Below are 7861 nucleotides of genomic sequence, written 5' to 3'. Positions count from 1 at the left end.
ACAGGGCTATAAACCAAAGGATAATCCCAGTATTTAAAAATTAGAAGTCAGAAGCAATTCTTTAGTTGGAGTACACTTTAGCTTAGATTTCATAAAAGGAGCCATTTTATTCCAAGGTTTTTTGTTTTGTTTTGTTTTGTTTGACAGGCAGAGTGGACAGTGAGAGAGAGAGACAGAGAGAAAGGTCTTCCTTTGCCGTTGGTTCACCCTCCAATGGCCGCCGCGGCTGGCGCACCGCAGCTGCTGCACCACGCTGATCCAATGGCAGGAGCCAGGTACTTATCCTGGTCTCCCATGGGGTGCAGGGCCCAAGTACTTGGGCCATCCTCCACTGCACTCCCTGGCCACAGCAGAGAGCTGGCCTGGAAGAGGGGCAACCAAGACAGAATCCAGCGCCCCGACCGGGACTAGAACCCGGTGTGCTGGCACCGCAAGACGGAGGATTAGCCTAGTGAGCCAAGGCGCCGGCTTTTTTTTTTTAAGAATCTCTAGAACAGACTGGACCATCTCGAAGCTGCAGGTGCGACAGGCGCTCGCTGTTGCACGCTGGCATCGCTAGTGCGCAGCCCCTTTGGTTTCACTCACTTTGCCAGCATCTGCATCAGGGACAAGGGTACTCAGCGTGTTTGACAAATAGAGCCACGCCAAACACATTCACACATCCCCATAAACGATGAGAGGTAGCTCATGGTGCAGCAAAAATAAATTCTTTAATTTGGCCCAGGTTTCACATAACACCAGTTCATAAGGCAGTTACGCCTCTAAAGGATCAGTGCCCCTGCAAATAGCACATGGAGGACACATCATTTAAAGAAATGTGTTTCTTTGCCCGAACAGAAGTTCAGATCTGCTCAATTGTCATTCATTTTGTTCTATGTCCTTTAGGGGCGCAAACCGCGAAATCAGGCCCAGTTTGGGTGCGCGAGCCTTGGCTGGCGGAGGGAGTGAGAGCCGCGTAGCATAGGGTGGGCGAGGGGGCGATAGGGTGTGAACGTGGGAATACCTTCCCTTTCTTCCGGGAACCATGGTGACACAGGTGGAAAGCTCAGTGATAATGTTGCCGACCCGTAAATATCCTGTTGTGAGTCCCAAACCCTGAGAATCGGTGTCCCAGGAACGAGGAGACAGAAGATCCGACAAACTTCAGTCACCGCGTGGACACACGTGGAATCCCGCAACCTGGACCTCAGTGCGCACGCTTGTCTGGGCTGGGTGAGGGCTGGGGTGTGTGCCGGTGAGGTCCCAGTCCCGCAGGTTTAGCGTCCGGTCCTGGGGGAGCGTGATGGGCGGGGGTGACAGGGGTAGGCTGCGGACTGCGCGTGAACCAGAGAGCGCAGAGGCCCCGCAGCGCTCGCCGCGCCCGCCATGATTAGCTCCATTTGCGACACCCGGGAGGGCGGACTCTCTCTTCACCCTCATCGTCTCCTCCTCCCTCTTCTCCCTCTTCCTTTTTAAGGGACGCCTCGCTGGCAGAGCTGTCAGCAGCTGGGAGGCCATTTGCACTTGGCGGCGGCCAGTCTGACTCCAGCTCCTGTAACAGGCAAGGGCGGGGGCTGGGCAGCTGCACGTGGGGAACAAATTCTGCTTCCTTTGGGCTCCTCTTGGGACCAGGCTACAGGCACAAGTCGGGACGCAGTGTGGTCCTGGACTTGGCAGCCCTCGCCCTACGCGATGGCTCCAGTGATGAGTGGGGAGGGAGGTGGCCGGGGGATCCCCAAGCCCCTAGTGCCCCTCGCGCCACTCTCATGATGAGCCTGGCAAAGGGCGGCAGCAGCAGCCTCAGCGGCAGCCTCTGCCAGCACCTCCCATGGTCCCTCGCCAACTCGCTCCCGCGCTAGTCTCCGATGGAGCGGTCAGCCGCCCGTGCCATATCCCGAGGGAGGCGGAACTGCGGTGCCAGGAGGGAGTCCCAGCTCAGCCCTTCGCTCTCCAGCTGCGTGCGTCCCCTTCCCCGCCGTCCAAGCATCCAGCAGCGATGGGAGCGCTGCTGGCTCTGCCTCCTGGGCTGGCTGCCCTGGGGCCCTGCGGGTGCCCAGCAGTCTGGCGAGTACTGCCGCGGCTGGTTGGCCGTGCAGGGCAACTACCAGGAGGGCTTCCAATGCCCGGAGGACTTCGACACGTTGGACGCCACCATTTGCTGAGGCTCCTGAGCGCTCCGCTGCTGCTGCGCCGCGGCCGTCGCCAGGCTGGAGCCGGGCGGCTGCACGAAAGACCGCGGCGAGCTGGAGCACCCGGGCATCACCGCGCATAAATGCCAAGCCCTGGGGAGAAGCCACCCGCAGGCAGGCCGCGAGCGTCCAAGTGCTCACGGGGGAGCACTCCCAGGGTCTGTGCGCAGAGTGCACGCAGCAGCCAGATGGGGGGAATCAAGGGAGGAGTGGGTGGTCGCGTTTTCGGGCCAGGAGGCCTTGTTCCTTTGCAGTCCCTCTTCCTGCTACAGGCGGTCCCTGTCGAGTCACCGCGAGGGACAGCGAGGACCAGGAGTTTACATCTGATGGTCCGGGAGAGGACGCTGGAGGTCCGGGGAGAAGGGCGGTCGGGGTAGCACTAGAGTACGGGTGGCTTTCGGGGCGGCGAGGGAACTTTATGTACTTGGGATGTAATGAAATTCCTCTCCATGTTAACAGCAATAACACTAAGAAGTGTGGTTCTGGGAAAGTTATTAGCTGAGCCCAAAGCGGGGCGGCGGGAGAGGGGCGAAGGGGGAGGGCAAGGAAGGGTCGCCGGGGCCACAGCCCGAAGCCTGGGAGGGTCCCGGGAAAGGCTGGCGGCCTCGCTGAGGAGGCCCTCCTCCCGAATTGCTGCCTGGTGCCCTCACCTCCTCCGCCTTACACCACAGGCCACCCAATCCACCTGACACAGCCATCCGGTTTCCTGGTGTCACCTCAATATTTCACTTACCGCCTTCAACAGGAGCCCCCACAGCCTGGGAAGAACTGTCCAGACTTCAGCTCCAGTTGACAGGTCATGGCCATGAATCCAGCATGTAGTAAAGTGGCAGACAGGTGGAATGATGCTTCCAATGTCAAGTGCTTTGCTGAGGGAATTTCTCGTGTAATTGACCAACTTCTTGGCAAAAAGAGGTAAGAAAACACAGCACTTTCTAGTCTTGAGGTTCCTGACTACAATCACAGAATGTCTGGCTTGGCAGATGTTATGACTATTGCATTTCAACCCATGCTACTTCTATTCAAAATATGCAACAGTTTGACTTTGAAGTCACAAATTGACTGAAAATGTTTTACTCGACAATTTAGCTGCATAGTGCTTAGAAAAGGGCTACATGATCCTTTTCACATCAGCTGTTTATGGAGTTATAATACAAATATACATAAATGAGTAAAGAAAAATACCTAATTGTTATTATCAAAGGATCAGTTAAAAATTAACTATGAAGTAAACTTGAGAAATCAGTGAATAACCTATTTATATCTTTTGGAGTAACCTAATAATATTAGCATGTTGGGATCATTAACTTTTTAAATTAATAAGTAAATTTTGTTTCAATATTTATTTTCTTTCAATAATTGAAAGTTTCAATAACCACAGGAGGAGCTTCAAGTTTTATGTACTCATATATTCATTCATTGCAACACAGTTTCTATATAAAGTCAGTTCCCCAACCCACCTGAGGGAATATTTATTGCAGACTTTTTGGTCAGCAACATTTAGTGTTTAAATGAAAGTTGAACAGTTGGGTCTTAAAACATTTATTTATAAAATGAGTTATGTAGAAATGTAAAAGTTGATAATTTAATGTATTTACTACACTGACAGTGCTAATTATTTAGTACTCACACTGTAATTTCTATGTTAATGATAATTGTGGAGTTCAAAGTCCAGCTATTGGTGTAATCATCTAATATTACATATCTCAAGGGCCACTGAATTTCATGCCTGATGATTATGTATGTATTTGGGCAAATATCCTGCTGGGTTAGAATAAATAAAATATGTTTTTATGAACTCTATTTGAATTTCAGATCAAAGCACTTCATTTTATCTCCTGAGAGATATTGTTTGTTATTCAATAAAAAGAAATGTCTTTACCTCATATCTTGAGATTAAATTTTTTTTCTCCAGCAGGGCTTAGGAGAGCAGCAGAGGAATCAACATATTCAAGCAGTCTCAGTCTGAGGGCTGTACGCAGCCCTTGGACAAGTCCTTTGGCCTGTAGAGTTTTAGCAAAGTGACACAGCTTGTAAGAATCTAGATTTCTGGCTTCTTGTGACATGCAGAAGGGGTGGCATGATGGGTCCTTCACTGCCATGGGGTCAAGCCAACCCTCTTCAGTCAGGGCACCACCTGCCACTGGCTGGCTTCCTGCCTGGTCTTCCCTTACCTGGCCCACCTGGCCCCTGAAGTGTGGTCTGGGAGTGCAGGTTTAAATGAATTCATACTATCACATGTCTTCCTCAGTGGTTCTTTCTGAGCACAACTGGGCAAGGATTGAAGTTGGATCTCAGAGAGTTGCTTTATTTTCCACATGAGGGAACAAGTTCAAAGATTTTCTCAGTCTAATGGCTCTGACTTCCAGTCTCTTGCTTTCTTCCACATCCACATGGGGTCTGGTTCCCAGGTATCTCAAATTACTCCAGATAATTCAGGAAGGAAATGGTGGGTGTGAGAGCGTGGTCACACTCCTACACCATTAGACTGATTTTATCTGTTTGCTGTGTACTGCTTGTTTTTTCAGTTTTAATTTCACCTTTATTGAGCTCTTATAATGGGCTGAGCACTCTTCTAATTATTTACATATAATAACTTATCCCCCAAACAACCTCAGCAGGGTGGGATTATAATTCCTATTGTACTCTACCCTTAGCATGGGTTTTAAGATTTTGAGTTTTTCTGGCTCTGTCTCTGAAAAGAGGAGCAGCTTTTGAGTATTGTCTTTCTCACCCCTTCTTCTCTTTTTTTTAAAAAAAGATTTGTTTGAAAGGCAGAGTTACAGAGGGAGGGAGGGAGGGAGAGAGTGAGCAAGTGGGAGTGAGCTTCCATCTGCTGGTTCACTCCCCAAATGGCTGCAATGGCTAGGGCTGGGCCACACTGAAGCCAGAAGCCAGAAACTTCTTCTGGGTCTCCCACATGGGTGCAGGGGCCCAACCACTTGGGCCATTTTCTGCTGCTTTTCCCAGGCTATAAGTAGGGAGCTGGATTGGAAGCAGAGCAGCCAGGAATTGAACTGTCAACAACATGGGATTCTGGCATCTCAGCCAGTGGTTTAACCTGCTATTCCACAAGGCCAACGCCTTGGCTATTTTCTTAACTGCCTTTTTCAAAAAAATTTATTTGCATGCATTTCACAAACACAACATTGGGAACATAGCAATTTTTCCCACTGTACTTGCCCTCCCACCCACTCTCCCACCCCTCCTCCACCTCCTCCCTCTTACATTCCCCATCCTGTTATTTTTTTTTTTTTTAGCAAGATTCATTTTCATTGAACTTTATACACAGAGGATTAACTCTACTTTAGGTAATGGCTTAACTGCATTTTATCTATTTTCTCATCTGTAAAGTGGAGCTATGAAGAGTACCTTATTGCTTAGGGTTGTCCTGAGAAGTGAGAGGCATCATCTCAAGTAATTAACATTCCAGTGGCTAGGGAACTGTGCAACAATCAGCGCTAAATAGCAGGGAGCAGATGAAATATTCTAGAATAAAAACGAAAGGTCCAGTACTGCAGAAGGCAGATGTCAGTGTCAGTCAGGAACAGGGAACAGAGAAAATGGCCAACAGTTTGATGCTCCTGGTAACCGCAGCTCCCCAACTTGAGGCAGAAAGGGCTCAGGGGTCGGAGAGATGGGGCTGGACCCTAGGCCGAGGCCATGTCCTGCAGAGTGCAGGAGATCTAAGGAGGAGGCCTAGGTGCCACACCTGCGACCAAGCCTGTAAGCAGCCACTGCCCCCCTTGGCCCTCCTGCAGGCCTCTCATGCCTCCCAACTGGGTCTCAAGTGGGCTGTGGTGTACATACAGAGCAGAGTACGCAGAGATAGAGGAGTCTGCACACCCTGCGCTCCTCCAGAAACTGGGCCTGGCTGCCCGGGATGCTGATGAGGTGGCCAGGAATGCTGATGATCTTGTGTGCCCAGAGTGGAGATCCTTGTCCACCATGCAGGCCATACACCCTCGGCCCTTGCGAGATGAGGCACTGAGGCAGCCGCTGATGCTGCGGGGTCGTCCCCAAGGACGAGAAAGCAGCCTGGCAGAGGGCGAGGGGCGCTGGCCTGCTTGAGTAGAGGGGCGGCAGGCGCATGGCACGGTAACATTCCCTACAGCTCTCCCTGCTCCCTGGCCCTGGGCTAGACATTGCGGCCACCACCTCTCTTACTCGACCACCGCCGCTGCCACCATGGGCAATGACAGTGGCGGGCCTGGCGGGCCGAGCCCCAGCAAATGGGACCAGCAGTACTGTGAGCCCTGTGGGAAGATGGAGAACCTGCTGTGCTGAGGCCACTGCCGCAGCTCCTTCTGCTGCAAGGAAGGACCGGAAGAAACACAAGCTCCTGTGCTAGGGCAGCGAGGGCGCCTCTGGTCACGGAGCAGGCCAGCACCAGCACCCAGGCCGCTGCCCAGCGCCTGTGGGGTCTGAGCCTGGGAGGCCAGAAAAGGAGCGGCGCTTCGGGACAGCGTAGCCGCCGCCGCCGCCGCCGCCGCCGCCGCCAAAGTTTCAGGCTGGCCGGCCGCCGGAGATGCGACCAAGGCAAAGGCCAAGTTCCTGGCCAACCCTGCAGTAGCTGCGTCCCTGCCTCCTGTGAACCCTGCCCTCCAGGGCCCTGCATCGGTTAAGGCGGAGCCTGGGAAGGAGGCACCACTGACCGGCTGGTCGCTGTACCTGGAGAAGGGGAACCTGTACCCACCAAGCAACACACCCAGGGAAGGCTGGGCCACAGCGTCGGCCTGCGGCCCAAAGGGCAGAGAAGCCGCTGTGGTCACTGAAGCTTGCGCTCGAGTACATCCTGTCTTGCATGAACAAGCATGGTATCTGTGTAGTGGATGACTTCCTGGGCAAGGAGACTGGGCAGCAGATCCGCGACAAGGTGCACCCTGCACTACACCTGCAGGTTCACGGATGGCCAGCTGGTTAGCCAGAACAGCGACTCGTCCAAGGACATCCCAAGCGATAAGATCACCTGGATCAAAGGCAAAGAGCCCTGCTGTGAAACCATTGGGCTGCTGATGAGCAGCATGAAAGACGTGATCCACCACTGTAACGAGAAGCTGGACAACTGCAAAATCAATGGCCGGATGAAAGCCATGGTTGTTTGTTATCCAGGCAGTGGAACAGGTTATGTGCAGTATGTTGATAATCCAAATGGAGATGGGAGATGTCTGACATGTATATATTATCTTAATAAGGACTAGGGTGCCAAGTGGAGGTATACTTTGAATTTTTTCCAGAATGCAAGCCCAGTTTGCTGACATTGAACCCAAATTTGATAGACTACTGTTTTACTGGTCTGACTGGCACAACCCTCATGAAGTATAACCAGCATATGCTACAATAACTGGTATTTTGATGCAGATGAGAAAGCACGAGCTAAAATAAAATATCTAACAGGTGAAAAAGGAGTGAAGATTGAACTCAATAAACCTGATTCAATCAGTAAAGGTGTCTTATAAAGCCTCTCATCCAGCAATACCCTCAGTTCACTACAATAATTGCTGACACTGTTAACTTATGAATGCAAATAAATGGGATAAAGAAAAATAGACAACCAGTTGGCATTTTAATGAGGAAAAGATACAACTGTTTTGTGGTGCATCAAACAAGAAGATTTAATTGCTGTGACTTTGTACTGCATAATGTACCCCAAATCTGTGATTGCTTATGAGAGGAAGGTAAGCTATCAGTTG

At 51.4% G+C, this 7861-nt stretch overlaps 1 pseudogene; it reads left to right on the top strand.

The window, feature by feature from the left end:
* Positions 1 to 6272: 6272 nt before the first annotated feature.
* Positions 6273 to 7627, top strand: LOC149120465 (egl nine homolog 1 pseudogene; annotated as a pseudogene).
* The last annotated feature ends 234 nt before the right edge of the window (positions 7628 to 7861 follow it).

Source organism: Oryctolagus cuniculus, chromosome 19 (genome assembly GCF_051225735.1).
Source record: "Oryctolagus cuniculus isolate XC-2025 breed Fujian yellow rabbit chromosome 19, ASM5122573v1, whole genome shotgun sequence".
Taxonomy (NCBI): Eukaryota; Metazoa; Chordata; class Mammalia; order Lagomorpha; family Leporidae; genus Oryctolagus; species Oryctolagus cuniculus.
The sequence above is the reverse complement of the archived record's forward strand: the minus strand, read 5'-3'. Positions and strand labels throughout refer to the sequence as shown.